Source organism: Pelophylax lessonae (genome assembly GCF_965119305.1).
Source record: "Pelophylax lessonae genome assembly, chromosome: 4".
Taxonomy (NCBI): Eukaryota; Metazoa; Chordata; class Amphibia; order Anura; family Ranidae; genus Pelophylax; species Pelophylax lessonae.
Window position 1 is genome coordinate 73565061 of NC_138771.1, and position 16983 is coordinate 73582043.

General features: G+C 45.2%; 1 pseudogene across 1 annotated transcript in view; it reads left to right on the forward strand.

Moving 5' to 3' along the window:
* The window catches only part of LOC309552514 (DNA polymerase subunit gamma-2, mitochondrial-like), a 74833-nt pseudogene that overhangs the window by 44973 nt on the left and 12877 nt on the right, over positions 1–16983 (forward strand). Inside the window, exons 2-4 of the transcript in view lie at positions 2039–2533; positions 5368–5503; positions 5809–5914. The product of the transcript in view is annotated as a DNA polymerase subunit gamma-2, mitochondrial-like (transcript). The remainder of the gene's footprint in view (positions 1–2038; positions 2534–5367; positions 5504–5808; positions 5915–16983) is intronic.

Genomic DNA, 16983 nt, shown 5'->3' on the forward strand with positions numbered 1-16983 from the left:
AATTGTCGCTGTTTTTTTGTTTATAGCGCATGATCAAAAAATCGCACAGGTGATCAAATACCACCAAAAGAAAGCTCTGTTTGTGGGAAAAAAAGGACGCCAAATTCGTTTAAGTACATCGTCGCACGACCGCGCAATTGTCCATTAAAGTCATGCAGTGCCGAATCGCAAAATAAGCCCTGGTCAGGAAGGGGGTAAAATCTTCCGGGGTTTAAGTGGTTAAATTAACACAGTGTCGAATTGCAAAAAATGGCCGGGTCATTAAGGGGGGTAAATCCTTCCCGTCCAGAAGTGGTTGAAGGGGAATTATACAAAAAAATGATTGGTTAAACCCACCAGTGCTTTTTATAAACAGCTATATATAGATCAGACCATAATAAGGAGGAAGGAGGGACGCATGGCACGCCCCCAGGCCAAGCTTTGGAACGCAAGACACGCCTCCATACATAGCTTTGGCCCGCAAGGCACGCCCCCCGACTGAGCTTTGGCCCACAAGGCACGCCTCCAGACTGGGCTTTGAAACGCAAGGCACGCCTCTACCACTGGGTAGCGATGTGTTAGACGAAAGGCACGCCCCCTATTGCTGAGTCATGAAACGAGCACGGTCACTTACGCAGGACACGCCCCTAGTGGGCAGGGAAGGAGGCGGGCGCCCTCTAGCGTGCTGTGCGGGGCGGTGGCACGTGGAGGAAGTACATTGTTGTAGGTTGGTGACAAATTCGATCTGTGTGTTGTATATCACCCCCATATATTTATAACTTCATTGTATGTCACCCCCATATATATATATATATATATATATATATATAAAACTTCATTGTATGTCACCCCCATATATATATATATATATATATATATAATTTCATTGTATGTCACCCCCCATATATATATATATATATATATATATATATATATATATATAACGTCATTGTATGTCACCCCCATATATATATATATATATATATATATATATATATATATATATATATATATATATATATATATATATAAACTTCATTGTATGTCACCCCCATATATATATATATAACTTCATTGTATGTCACCCCCATATATATATATATATATATATATATATATATATAACTTCATTGTATGTCACCCCCATATATATGTAACTTCATTGTATGTCACCCCCATATATATATATATATAACTTCATTGTATGTCACCCCCATATATATATATATATATATATATATATATATATATAACTTCATTGTATGTCACCCCCATATATATGTAACTTCATTGTATGTCACCTCTATATATATATATATATATATATATATATATATATATATATCTTCATTATATATATATGTAACTTCATTGTATGTCACCCCCATATATATATATATATATATATATATATATATATATATATATATAACTTCAATGTATGTCACCCCCAAATATATATATATATATATATATATATATATATATATATATAAAACTACATTGTATGTCACCCCCATATATATATATATATATATATATATATATATATATATATATATATAAAACTTCATTGTATGTCACCCCCATATATATATAACTTCATTGTATGTCACCCCTATATATACTGTGTGTGTATATATATATATATATATATATATATATATATAATGTATATACCTACATTGTATGTCACCCCCTATACCGTCTCCATGTCCTCCTATATATAATACATTGTATCAGTGTGTATGTCACCTCCCCATATCGGCTCTATGTACAATCTTTAGGGATGTTTCCTGGAATGTGGCATCCCCTGCGTTGTTCTTAGGTGTAGCGCACTGACAGCGCCTCCTATGAAGACACGAGCTGCCAATTAGTGCTATTTTTTAATGATTTCTGCATGTGTGAATGGCTTACCTCTGTATCTACAGAACAGGAGCAGGCAAGGATCTGCAGTAAAGTTTAGATCTCACCTGGCAGCGTTTTTCTTTTCCTGACTGCTGATTGGCTGCCATGAACAATGTCATTCTCACATTATCTTTCTGTACTATTCTCACAGAGCTATGTACCATCCCCCGGCGGAGGCCATATTGTGTCAGGTGACCACGATCCGCCATGTCTTGGTGTGCGGTGGGACTAGTCCAGGTCGGGCGGACAAGGAAGACATTTCCAGCGTCTCTATTACTGCAGTGCAGAAGGCTGGCGGCCGGACGGCGGGAGAGCGATGGTCTTCTGGAGTTGTGCCGTCGAACGTTCTTCCTGTTGGGGGAGAAGATGACTCTGGCCTCTGTTCTAGGAGGACGTCACGGCCTGGGGCCCCTGGGAGCCCAAATGAAAAGGAACATGGTAAAGGAATGGTGGGACGCCATGGTGCTGCACCAGGAACAGGTTCTGCCCATTGACTCTTTGTATCACCTACCAGGAACATCCAACCCTTCACCAAGACCACCGCTGAAGACCCTCCCCAAAGCCCGTCTGGACCGCCTCCAAAACCAAAGTCTAACCCAGGAGGAGCTGGAAAAGATGGCCGGTCCTCGCCAAGATCTCCTATATGGTAACAATGACACAAATAGAGATGGGCTGAACACCCCCGTTCGGGAATTCTGCCACAAACCCATTAAAGGCTATGGGGTGCGAACATAAGAAATCAAAAGTCCCCATTATGAAGGCTTATATGCAAGTAATTGGCCATAAAAAGGGTATGGGGGCTGGGTACTACCCTGGGGGACAAGTATCAATGCAACATTTTTTCACAGGAGCAGTGATTTTAATGATGCTTAAAGTGCAACAATAAAAATGAAAAAGTGCCTGTAAAGTGGAGCATCTGTACCATGTATAGAACCTGCTGCAGCAAAACAGACATTTATCAACTAAAAAAAATATTTAAATCACATTTAAATTGATTTGCAAGTGCTGGCACCCAGCTATTGAAAAAGGAAAGAAGGAAACGGTGTGGGGTCCCCCCAGTACTTACCAGACCCTTATCCAAGCATGCATCCTCCTACAAGGGCCTCTTACACACAACCTTGGGCTGTGTTTGTGGGGGTCTGTGGGCAAGGGGCTTATCGAAATCTGGCAGCCCCCTTTTAACAAGGGGGCCCCCAGGTCCTATTCCCTCCCCCCTCCCATGGGAATGAGTAGGGTACCCCTACTCATTCACCAAAAAAGTGTCAAAATAAAAAAAAAAACAGTAGACAGGTTTTTTTTTTTACAATTTCTTTATTAAAAAGAAAACAACGCTGTCCTTCAATGTAGATCCATCGTCATTAACGACGCCACCACCTGACCTAAAAAATACAACAAAATTGCTCCATCCACCGCAAAGGCAAACCACCGAATGTCTGGCTTGCCGTTTGACAGTTCTTATATAGGTAAGGGCGGGGCCACCTGGCGACATCACCTGGTGGCACCGCCCCCCTGTGATGTCATTGACCCAGCAAGTATTGGTGAGGTCACAAGGGGGGGCGGTGCCACCAGGTGACATCAACTGACATCATCAAATATGACAGTTCTTCGGTTAGGACGGGGCCACCCGGTGACACCGCCCCCCAGTTATGTCATCGACCCAGCATGCACTGGTTGGTGATGTCACAAGGGGGGTGGTGCCACCAGGTGTTGCAGCCAGGTGGCCTCGCTCTTAGCTAATATAAGAACTGTCAAACGGCAAGCCAGCCATTGGGCAGTTTGTCTTTGCGGTGGGCGGAGGCATTTTTTTTTTCAGGTCCCGTGGTGGCGGCGTTGTGATTGTCGATCGATCTACATTAGAGGACAGCGGGTTTTTTTTAGTTTTTAATAAAGGATTTGTCAATAACCTGTCTACTGTTTTAGTTAATTTTGACATTTTTTTTTGATGAATGGGTCGGGGTACAATGTACCCAATACTCATTCACATATGGCGGGCAAGACCCGATTCTGATGCCCGCAGACCCCCCACAACCACACCCCAAGATTTTGGGGAAGAGATCCTTGTCCCCTTCAACATGTCCCCTGCCCCAAAGCACCCCTGCCTGTTGAGGGCATGTGGTCTGGTATGGTTCAGGAGGGGGTGGGGGCCCAAACTCATCATTTTCCCACCCCACCCCCACCCTTTACCTGACTCCCCTGCCTGCATGCTCTGATAAGGGACTGGTATGTATTGTGGGGGGGGGGGGGTTTGGGGGGCCCCCACACCGTTTTTTTTTGACCGCTGATGGCTCATTGGTTGTTAAGGACGCTGTAGCCGGCTTCCCGGTCGCTCCTTTACAACCAGCTTATACTGCACCCTTATTGGGCAGAGCTTGCGTAGAATGCGCTGTGCAGCACAGGGAACACCCAGCAAACACCCTGCAAATTTGGGTGTTTGCCGAACGGGGTGAATAGCTAATAATAAGCTCAAACTCCTGCTGAGGCTTAACCGTTCGCCCAACACTAGACACAAACTACTGCAGGATATGTCACCATTGTGGGAGGGGCAGAGACACAAACTACTGCAGGAAATTTCACCATTGTGGGAGGGGCAGAGTCACAAACTACTGCAGGAAATGTCACCATTGTGGGAGGGGCAGAGACACAAACTACTGCAGGAAATGTCACCATTGTGGGATGGGCAGAGACACAAACTACTGCAGGAAATGTCACCATTGTGGGAGGGGCAGAGACACAAACTACTGCAGGAAATGTCACCATTGTGGGAGGGGCAGTGACACAAACTACTGCAGGAAATGTCACCATTGTGGGAGGGGCAGAGACACAAACTACTGCAGGAAATCTCACCATTGTGGGAGGGGCAGAGACACAAATTACTGCAGGAAATGTCACCATTGTGGGAGGCGTTGAGACACAAACTACTGCAGGAAATGTCACCATTGTGGAAGGGGCAGAGACACAAACTACTGCAGGAAATGTCACCATTGTGGGAGGGGCAGAGACACAAACTACTGCAGGAAATGTCACCATTGTGGGAGGGGCAGAGACACAAACTACTGCAGGAAATGTCACCATTGTGGGAGGGGCAGAGACACAAAACTGCAGGAAATTTCACCATTGTGGGAGGGGCAGAGACACAAATTACTGCAGGAAATGTCACCATTGTGGGAGGGGCAGAGACACAAATTACTGCAGGAAATGTCACCATTGTGGGAGGGGCAGAGACACAAACTACTGCAGGAAATGTCACCATTGTGGGAGGGGCAGAGACACAAATTACTGCAGGAAATGTCACCATTGTGGGAGGGGCAGAGACAAACTACTGCAGGAAATGTCACCATTGTGGGAGGGGCAGAGACACAAACTACTGCAGGAAATCTCACCATTGTGGGAGGGGCAGAGACACGAATTACTGGGGGAAAATCTCACCATTGTGGGAGGGGCTGAAAATGTTGACTTTTTAAAATATTTTTCCAATTTTAGGTGCCTTGTATTATTACCCCCCTTGTTTGGAGCTCCTGAACAGAAAGTTGCCTTTTGGTATTGCAGAGGTGGGGAGATGTTTTCATCCAATCTCAGACAACAAGGATCTGCACCTGCAGGTCAGCCATCTTGTAATGTACCTAGTAATGGGGGGGGGGTCTAAATTAGTGTGCAGAATACAATGTATTTCTCATTTGTCTTTTACCCACAATGCAGTTTGTTAGTAACTCTCAGGTGTGTGCGCTCTGATTAATACCGGGGAAGGAGATTGGAGGTCACATGGGTTCACAGGCCACCGATTTAATCAACTGGTGCAAAATCCTAAAAACAAGAGATAGAATCCTACTGACAGCGATAAAGCGATAAAGTTCAGGAGTAGAATTGATTTTTATGAGGTTATTAAGTTCCTGTAAGTTGATAAATTTTACTTTCATATTCTAGGGTGGGGGAGAGGACGGCGGCCTCTCTGGTCTGGTTCAGCTCAGCCAAGACTTGCGCTCAGTGGCGGGACTACTGGCTGCGGCAACGGCTGCTGTGGTGGAGGAAGGTGAGCGCCCTGTGATTGCTGAGACATCTATGGGGGTTATTTATAAGAGATGAGATACACTATATTGTCAAAAGTATTGGGACGCCTGCCTTTACACACATGAACTTTAATGGCATCCCAGTCTTTGTCCGTAGGGTTCAATATTGAGTTGGCCCCCCCTTTGCAGCTACTTGAACTACAAGTCCCATGAGGCATTGCAAGGCTGACAGTTACAAGCATGACTCCTAAAGGCAGAGGCATGATGAGACTTGTAGTTCGCAACAGCTGGAGGGCCCCAGGTTGAGCATGCATTCTGTATAGTGTAACCTTCACAAGTAGGCTGTAATAGCAATTCATTAAACAGAGTTGGAACATTGCTGATACCTGTGTAGCTTACATCATAGAGAACTACACTATGTCAAAAGTATTGGGACGCCTGCCTTTACACACACATGAACTTTAATGGCATCCCAGTCTTAGTCCGTAGGGTTCAATATTTAGTTGGCCCACCCTTTGCAGCTATAACAGCTTCAAATCTTCTGGGAAGGCCGTCCACAAGGTTTAGGAGTGTGTCTGTGGGAATGTTTCACCATTCTTCCAGAAAAAGTGTTCCTTTAAATTTTTGAGCAGTCAGTGTATGTGTGTGTGTCTATTAGAGATAAGGGCCATACACACTATCAGATTATCTGAAGACTTTTTCCTTCAGATTTACCTTTTCTATGTAGTGCAAGGGCCTGCCGGATTGCATACAAATTGAAAGTGTTCAGGTTTGACCTCATATTATATGGTTTTGGTAAGTCTACAGACAAAAGTCTTCAGATAATCTGATAGTGTGTATGGCCCAATAGACCGATATGTTATTTTCAGGGCCGATACCGATATTTTGGTCACAATGTTTCGGTATCGGCCGATATGGGCCGATATTTTGTACATTTTAAAGTTTTGAAAAATAAAGACAATTTTTGACACAAATCTGGTACTGAACATGTTAATTTTTTGTTTAATGCCTACTGGCGGGCTTGCTGGCACCCTGTGGTGGGTGAGTGGCTGGCTGGCACAGGGGTTGTGGGTGGCTGGCTGGTACAGGGCCTGTGGTTGGCTGGCTGGCACACTGTCTGTGGGTGGCTGGCTGTCTGGAATCCTGTGGTGGGTGGGTGGCTAGACTAGGCCCGACTCCAGAGGAGGCTGTCCAAGGCAAGGGAGGCGGCCTAAGAAGGCAGAATGAAGTCACAAAAATATCGGCCAGTTCCAAGGCCGATACCGATATATCAGGGAAAGTGCATATCGGCCACGCCAGTAATTGGTCTATCCCTAGTGTGTGTGTGTATATATATATATATATATATATATATATATATATTGTATATATAGTGCTCAAATAAATTAAAGGAGCACTTTTGAATCAGAGTATAGCATCAAGTCAGTTAAACTCCTGGGATATTGATCTGGTCAGTTAAGTAGCAGAGGGGGTTGTTAATCAGTTTCAGCTGCTTTGGTGTTAATGAAATTACCAACAGGTGCACTGGATGGGCAAAAGGAGACAACCTTCAAAACAAAAATGGTTTTACAGGTGGAGGCCACTGACATTTTTTTCCCTACCCATTTTTTTCTGACTGTTTTTCACTAGTTTTTCATTTGGCTGGGCTCAGTGTCACTACTGGTAGCATGAGGCCATACCTGGACCCTATAGAGGTTGTACACGCAGTCCAACTCCTCCACAATGGCACATTAATCCGTACCATTACCAAGAGCATGGAGGAGATTCCAGGAGACAGGCAGTTACTCTAGGACAGTGTTTCTCAACTCCGGTCCTCAGTGCACACTAACAGGCCAGATTTTAAGTATTACCTTGGAGAGATGCAGACTAGAATTCTGAAATCACTGAGCAGCACATTATATCACCTGTGATGTATTTCAGTTATCTTGCAAACCTGGCCTGTTAGTGTGCCTTGAGGACCGGAGTTGAGAAACACTGCTCTAGAAGAGCTGGACAGGGCCATAGAATGTCCTTAACCCATCAGCGGGACCGGTATCTGCTCCTTTGTGCAAGGAGGAACAGGATGAGCACTGCCAGAGCCCTACAAAATGACCTCCAGCAGGCCACTGGTGTGAATGTCTCTGACCAAACAATCAGAAACAGACTTCATGAGGGTGGCCTGAGGGCCCGACTTCCTCTAGTGGGCTCTGTGCTCACTGCCCTGCCTCAGTGAACACCAGAATTGGCAGCTCCACCACTGGCACCCTGTGCTTTTCACAGATGAGAGCAGGTTCACCCTGAGCACATGTGACAGACGTGAAAGGAAGGGAGAGATGTGGGTGCTTGTAAGATTCTGGTACCTCCGGTACCCTTAATCACCACTTTCCTTTGTAATGCGTCCCACCTTTCTCTTCAGGTGGTACGCATATACCTTTAAGAACGATGATGTCACTGCTGAGCGCCGCAGAGCGGCTATTTCAACCGCCGGCGGTCTCACTCACATTGTTCGTTCAACCTGCCTTGTTATCCACATGCTTTCAAGCCTGTCTCTCGATCGGAACCTCCAGCTATTCCCTCTACCTGGAGCAGACCGGAACCTCGCTACTGATCCCTGTATCTCGCTACCGGACCATCCCTTATCTACTGGACCTCTCTAAACTACTAACATTACAAGTGATAAGTACCCCGCAGGGGAACCCTCCATAACCTTATTGCACTATCTACCTATGTACATTAAGGACTGTTACTACCTATCTATACTATCCTATCATCTGCACTGTTACATAGATTGCTAGCTCTTCAGCCTACTACCATCTATCATCTGCACTGCTGCATAGATTGCTAGCTCTCCTGTCTACTACTATCTATCCTTGCACTGGGTTAGTCTATCCTGTATTTGTCATCTGCTGTCCTCACCACCTGTTAGCATACTCGATACTAACCTATCTGCATTCCTAAATACCATCTTGAACTCTCCTATACAAAACCTATCAAGTGATTACCATCCTTGTCACTGTTCACACCTGTCCCTTCAGCACATCACCTTCATACTATCATATACATCCTATCACTCCAGGAACATCTCATTGAGTGTGTATATATCTGTATGTTGAAGCTGACAGGCCCACAGTGATGAGTCCTGGAGAGTTGGATCTGGTATTCAACACATCTCTACATGACTACTGAGTGGAGATTTTGCAGCTGCAAATCCAGCCTATAATAAAAACGCAGGAGCGTTACAGATTGAACGAACCTTAAAAATGGATTCAGCAGAATTACCCACTCAAGTGACACATCTTTGCGAACTCAATTCAGACTCGGGTTATCGGAAGCTGTTAAAGACGAGCTCGCCCGAGCGGATTTACCTGGCACCTTGGAGGCCTTGATACAACTTAGTATCAACATCGACAGACGACTGCGAGAAAGAAGGGCTGAAAAGATGGGAATGCCATTGTCTAGTCCTTCTCAGATTTTGGCCATTGACCCTACTCCCATGGATGTAGGAACCATACGCCCACCTTTAACGACTACTGAACGAGCTAGAAGAACATCCAGAAATCTCTGCATGTACTGCGCATCCGCGGATCATTTGATAAACACCTGTCCCCTTGTCCGCAGGAAAGAGGGTGGGTGTTCACATGTCTTGCTGGGAGGATTGGCGACTTCCTTCTCTAACCCCTATCTTTTTGTTCGTTTGATATTACAGTGGGACCAAACTAGGATCACCACCAAGGCTATGGTCGACACTGGATCTTGTGGAAACTATGTTGATACACGCTTTGTTACCTTAAATAAAATACCTATTATTTCAAAATCTAAGCCTGTTAGTTTCATTAATGGTATTCCACTGTCTTCTGGTCCAATCACCAACCAGACTCAGGCACTCCTTGCCACTACCAACGAATCACATGTGGAGACCATCACCTTTGACATACTATCCTCACCCCATTTTCCTATTATTTTGGGACTTCCCTGGTTACACACACACCAACCAATCATAGATTGGAAAAAACGGACTTTGGTTTTCCCTTCTCACTATTGTGAGAATACGTGTAACCTCCCATCTTATGAGAAGATTCTGTCTGTGGTGTCTGATGAAATTGCACCACTATGCTATCAGGATCTGTCCGAAGTGTTCCTTGAGAAAAATGCTCAAGTGTTGCCTCCCCATAGGGATTACGATTGCACTATCGATCTACTCCCTAACAGCAAATTGCCTTTCGGTCATGTTTATCCCCTTTCACAGGATGAACTTTCTCATCTCAAGGAATACTTGGATGAGAATTTGACAAAAGGGTTCATTAGACCCTCTACTTCTTCCACTGCTGCAGGACTTTTCTTTGTCCGCAATAAGGATTCCAGTCTCAGGCCTATTATCGATTATAGGCAATTAAACACGATTACGATAAAGGATCGCTATCCTTTGCCGCTCATCCCTGAACTTATTGAACAGGTGCGTGGGGCTACTTATTTCACCAAATTAGACCTGAAAGGGGCATACAACCTAATCCGAATCCGTGACGGGGATGAGTGGAAAACAGCATTCAGAACCAGATACGGACTATTCAAATACCTTGTGATGCCATTCGGGCTATGTAATGCTCCCGCAGCTTTCCAAAGATTCATAAACGACATCTTTAGAGACTTACTTGATGTCTGTGTTGTAGTATACCTAGACGATATACTTATTTATTCTTGATCTATGCCTGAACACATAAAACATGTAAGACTTGTGTTGTCCAGACTGCTCTCACACAGACTATATGTGAAATTAAAAAAATGTCTATTTCATAAAGAAGAAATATTATTTCTAGGATACTTCATATCCAAAACTGGAATTAAGATGGATATGAGTAAGATATCCTGTATTCAAGACTGGCCTATACCAACAACTCGTAAGGCCCTACAGCGATTCCATGGATTCTCGAACTTCTATAGGAAGTTCATCAAGAACTTTTCCGCTATTGTTAGACCTCTCACACAACTGACAAGTATAAAAAAAACATTCAAATGGTCAGAAGAAGCAAATCAAGCTTTCTGCTTGTTAAAATCAAGCTTTACTTCTGCTCCCATACTACGCCATCCAGACCCATCCCTCCAATATATTCTAGAGGTAGATGCGTCAAATATGGCAGTAGGAGCAGTTCTCTCTCAACGACCAACAAACACTTCATCACTCCACCCAGTTGCTTTCTTTTCAAAATCAATAAGCAGCCCAGAGGTGAATTACCCAGTGGGTGAAAAGGAGTTGCTTGCCATAAAACTGGCACTGGAGAATTGGCAACATCTGCTCGAAGGTACCCAGTTACCAATACTCATATATACAGATCATAAAAACCTTCAATACCTCCAGACTAACAAGACTCTCTCCCACCGGCAGGTGCGATGGTCATTATTCTTTTTAAGATTTAATTTCCTAGTGACCTACACGCCTGCAGACAAAAATAAAAAAGCGGATGCGCTATCACGATTAACCGAAGATAACTGCGCCGAAATCCCTTCCATTCCCATAATACCCTATGAACGCATTATTGGTGTTGTCCGTTCCTTGAAGGAAGAGATTTTGCACAGTATAAGAATGGATTCACCTCCACCACAACTAAGTACTGATGCAGAAGGCTTCCTCTATTACAATGACAAACTCTACATACCCCCTACTATGCGCACCGAGATTTTGGAGTTATCGCATGATGTGCCCATGGCAGGACATATGGGTATAACGAAAACCTTTAATTTGCTCACCAGGCAGTTTTGGTGGCCTGATATGAAGACGTCTGTACAAAAATTTGTTTCTTCATGTGACATCTGTGCAAGGTCCAAAACTGACACCACAAAACAATCTGGACTACTTTGTAGTCTACCAATACCCCAGGTTCCATGGGAAGTTGTATCCTTAGATTTCATAGTAGAACTACCACCCTCTAAAGGATTTAATACCATCCTAGTGTCAGTGGACCACTTGACAAAGATGGCACATTTCATTGCTATCCGTAGACTACCTTCATCTAAACAAACATCAGAACTACTGATGAAACATGTGTTTAAGTTGCATGGAATTCCAAAAACTCTTTTGTCCGACCGTGGTTCACAATTCATCTCTAAATTTTGGCAAGCACTTTGTCAAATTTTACGCATTGAGCGAAAGCTCACTTCTCCCTACCATCCTCAGACCAACGGACAGACTGAAAGAGTCAACCAGTGCATTGAGCAATATCTATGTTGCTACACATCATACTTGCAGGATGATTGGGTGGATCTCCTTCCTCTAGCAGAATTTGCTTACAACAACGCAACCCACAGTACCACGAAGCAAAGTCCGTTCTACTTGAACTATGGGTTTCATCCCACTCTTCTTCCACCACGCATCCTGCCATCGAGTAACCCAGTAGCCTCGGATTACCTTACCCAAATAAAAGACTCTTTGGGCTTACTCAATACCACTATATCACACGCTCACAGTCAACAAAAAAAGTACTATGACCTTCGTAGAAGACCTTCTCCTCAGTATGCTATTGGGGACCTTGTTTGGCTATCGACAAAGAACTTAAGATTAAAAATCCCTAGCAAGAAGCTTGGACCTTTATTTTCGGGACCGTTCCCAATTAAAAAACTTATCGGAAAAGCTGCAATACAGCTCACCCTACCAGCAGATCTCAAGATCCATCCCATCTTCCATGTGTCGCTGCTGAAGCCCCATGTTCCTAACCAAGGAATAAGGCCTACCATCTTGCCTCCACCTCCAATACAAGTTGAAGGCGGAGAAGAGTATGAGATCAAGGAAATTTTGGATTCTCTCATCCATAGAGGAAGACTCCAGTATCTCATAAGATGTAAGAACTATGGACCCCAAGACAACACCTGGCTAGATACCTCTGATATTCATGCGCCTAGACTTATACGGAACTTTTACTCGAAACACCCAGAGAAACCTGTCCTATAGGCCTTCCGGAGCCGGCCTTAAGGGGGGGGTACTGTAAGATTCTGGTACCTCCGGTACCCTTAATCACCACTTTCCTCTGTAATGCGTCCCACCTTTCTCTTCAGGTGGTACGCATATACCTTTAAGAACGATGATGTCACTGCTGAGCGCCGCAGAGCGGCTATTTCAACCGCCGGCGGTCTCACTCACATTGTTCGTTCAACCTGCCTTGTTATCCACATGCTTTCAAGCCTGTCTCTCGATCGGAACCTCCAGCTATTCCCTCTACCTGGAGCAGACCGGAACCTCGCTACTGATCCCTGTATCTCGCTACCGGACCATCCCTTATCTACTGGACCTCTCTAAACTACTAACATTACAAGTGATAAGTACCCCGCAGGGCAACCCTCCATAACCTTATTGCACTATCTACCTATGTACATTAAGGACTGTTACTACCCATCTATACTATCCTATCATCTGCACTGTTACATAGATTGCTAGCTCTTCAGCCTACTACCATCTATCATCTGCACTGCTGCATAGATTGCTAGCTCTCCTGTCTACTACTATCTATCCTTGCACTGGGTTAGTCTATCCTGTATTTGTCATCTGCTGTCCTCACCACCTGTTAGCATACTCGATACTAACCTATCTGCATTCCTAAATACCATCTTGAACTCTCCTATACAAAACCTATCAAGTGATTACCATCCTTGTCACTGTTCACACCTGTCCCTTCAGCACATCACCTTCATACTATCATATACATCCTATCACTCCAGGAACATCTCATTGAGTGTGTATATATCTGTATGTTGAAGCTGACAGGCCCACGGTGATGAGTCCTGGAGAGTTGGATCTGGTATGCAACACATCTCTACATGACTACTGAGTGGAGATTTTGCAGCTGCAAATCCAGCCTATAATAAAAACGCAGGAGCCTTACAGCGCTCTGGTGAGGAAGGCTGTCTGGTCCTTTGTTGCGGTAGAGCGGTTGCACTGAGGGCAGCACTTGTGTGAGAAGCAGCTCTATAGGATCATATAAGGAAAGAAAGACGCCTCTAAGTGCAGAATTCTAAGGATTTATTATTTGATGCAAGGGATTAAAAACATTTACAAGATGGCAGAGATAACAGGCATGTATTAATTGTCCTCTTTTGGCTTGCTGTGTCCTCTGTCTGCTGGGTGAGGGAGGATGAGAGAGCCGTCCTGCAGCGGTCCGGATTCCCTGGTGACGTGGAGGAACGAGGAAGCGGAGAGGCAGATGGTGGCCCGGGTTCCAGAACCAAGCTGCAACGCTCGTGGCCTGTATGGCGTCAGGGGAAAGCGTTGGGCGGTAACGCGTTTCAGAGCATGTGTGACTCCTTCGTCAGACCTAAGCCCATGTTTGTTCAGCAGGCTCAGAGCCTTGTGTTCAAACTCTCTGAAAGCCAATCGATGGCCTCCCGACCCTTTTGGCTACCTCTGTCCAATCAACTCCTCACAAGACTATCCTATCCTGATGGTCTTGTGAGGCGTTGATTGGACAGAGGAAGTCGAAAGGGCCGGGAGGTCGTCAGTTGGCTCTCAACGGAGAGTTTGAACACAAGGCTCTGACTCTGTGCCTGCTGAACAAACATGGGCTTAGGTCTGACGAAGGAGCCGCACATGCTCTGAAACACGTTATGGCAGGGCTCGACAATCCCCGGGCGCCAGGTCGCATTTGCGACTAGAATTAGCGACCTCGCGCCTGGGGGTGCCCTGCAGAAGGTGTCCTGTCATTTTTGCCCGGACTTCCGCGCACAGAGTGCACGGACTTCCGGGCCGTCCGAAAATTGAGGCCCCGGCTTTTTGGCCTACATGAGGTGACAGGCTTCCAATGGGGAACTGGCGCCCTCTTGTGGAGGCCGGGAGTAATGACTGTTGTAATGACTATTTCCACTGCCTTTTTGTTCTCAATTCATTCATTACCATCTCCCTGTCCAGTTAGTTACCTTTGACAGGGAGTGTGGTTATTATTATTTAATTTATTTTTTAAATGTAAAAAAAAAAAATATATATATTTTTTTTCTTTTTTTTTAATTATTAAAAAAAAATTCTTTTTTTTCCAATTATTAAAAAAAAAAAAAATATATATATATATATATATATCCTTTTTTTTTTTTCCTCATTGCCATGCCACAGCCGAAGGCCCCTTTCACACGGGCTGTCTGATCAGGTCCGCCTGTCAGTTTTTCAGGCAGACCTGATCGGACCCTTGATTCTCCTCTATGGAGCAGTAATCTGCCGCCATCTGATCCTGTCCACCAAAAGCAGACGGATGGTGGTTCTATTTTCTATCCATCCCGTGGATCGAATCAGATGGCATCGGATGGAAAGAGACAGACAGTCTGTTTTCATCCAAAGGTGCTATAGAGGAGAGTGGGGTTCTAGTCGTATTTATGTGTAAATTTAGTATCCGTTTTATTAAATGAAGCTTGGTTGTTAGTTTAAAAAAAAAAAAACTGGCTCCTAACTTTTTTAGCTGGCTCCTAGATTTCAGGAAAATTTGTCAAGCCCTGCGTTATGGCGTCGGAAGAAGGCGTTGGGCATATCAGCCGTGTGCGTTCCAGCTTGGTTCTGGAACCTGGGTCGCCATCTGCCTCTCCGCTTCCTCGTTCCTCCACGTCACCAGGGAATCCAGACAGCTGCAGGACAACTCTCTCATCCTCCCTCACCCAGCAGACAGAGGACACAGCAAACCAGAAGAGGACAATTAATACATGCCTGTTATCTCTGCCATCTTGTAAGTGTTTTTTTTTTTTTTTTAATCGCTTGCACCAAATAATAAATCCTTTTAATACTGCACTTAGAGGCGTCTTTCTTTCCTGACAGATGTGGAGAACATTATGCTGCCTGTAACATCGTTCAGCATGACCGGTTGGGTGGTGGGTCAGTGATGGTCTGGGGGAGGCGTATCCATGGAGGGACACACAGACCTCTACAGGCTAGACCAGTGGTTCTTAACCTGGGTTCGATCGAACCCCAGGGGTTCGGTGAGTCAGTCTCCGGGGTTCGGCGGGGGGGACAAAGGGGCAATTGCTCCCCCCGAGAAAATATTACTGATTGTGAGGCCGAGCGCACCCCGGGAAATCAGAGCTGCGGTCGGGACAACTCACAGCCATTACACATAGACACTTGACACTCCGCCCCCTGTACCTCCCCCAGCAGGTTTCCAGCCTATCTCTTGCAGGCTGCTTGCTGCGTGAGTGGGCAGGATGGGGATGTACCTGACCACGGAGATCGCGCCTGCCTGGAAGAGGGAAGTGTGAGCAGCTGAGCAGAGGGAGCCGAGTGAATGTTCCTGGAGGTAGGCTCAGCTAGCTGTACATGGTGAATTCGTTTACAAGGACCTCTATGCTACGTCTGCTGAGTTACTGCAGCTTAGCATAGAGGTGCTGTTAGCTGACAGATGGAAATGCATGTCCTTTTCATTTAGCTCAATAAAGCATTGTGAATACCCCCTGGTGTGTGCCCTCCTGATACCCCATGGAATGCTCTCCCAACACCTCCCCCCAATGTGTGGCCCTCCTAACACCCCATGGTATGCCCTCCAAACACCTCCCCAAAGTGTGTTCCCTCTTGACACCCCATGCTATGTCCTCTCAACCCCCCCAGTGTGTGCCCTCCTGATACCCCATGGTATGCCCTCCCAAACCCCCCCCCCCAGTGTATGTCCTCCTGATACCCCATGGAATGCCCTCCCCAACACCTCCCCCCAGTGTGTTCCCTCCTGACACCCCATGGTATGTCCTCCCAGCCCCCCCAGTGTGTGCCCTCCTGATACCCCATAGTATGCCCTCCCAACACCTCCCCCCTCAGTGTGTTCTCTCCTGACACCCCATAGTATGCCCTCCCAACCCCCCCAACCCCAGTGTGTGCCCTCCTGACACCCCATGTTTTAATGGTTTTGTTCTTTGTTCTTAATGGTTTTGTTTTTTGAGATACAGTCGCCAACACTTGCAGGGAGGCCCCAGCGAGATTTGAACTCGCGACCCCTGGTTTACAAGACCAGTGCTCTAACCCCTGAGCTATGGAGCCTTTTTTTTTTTTTTTATGGTTTTATTTTTTAATGGTTTTGTTCATTTTGTGCACCTATGTATAAATATATACCTAAATATATACCTATGTTTTGAATTTGAAAAAATCATATTTTATTTTTTCAATTAAGAA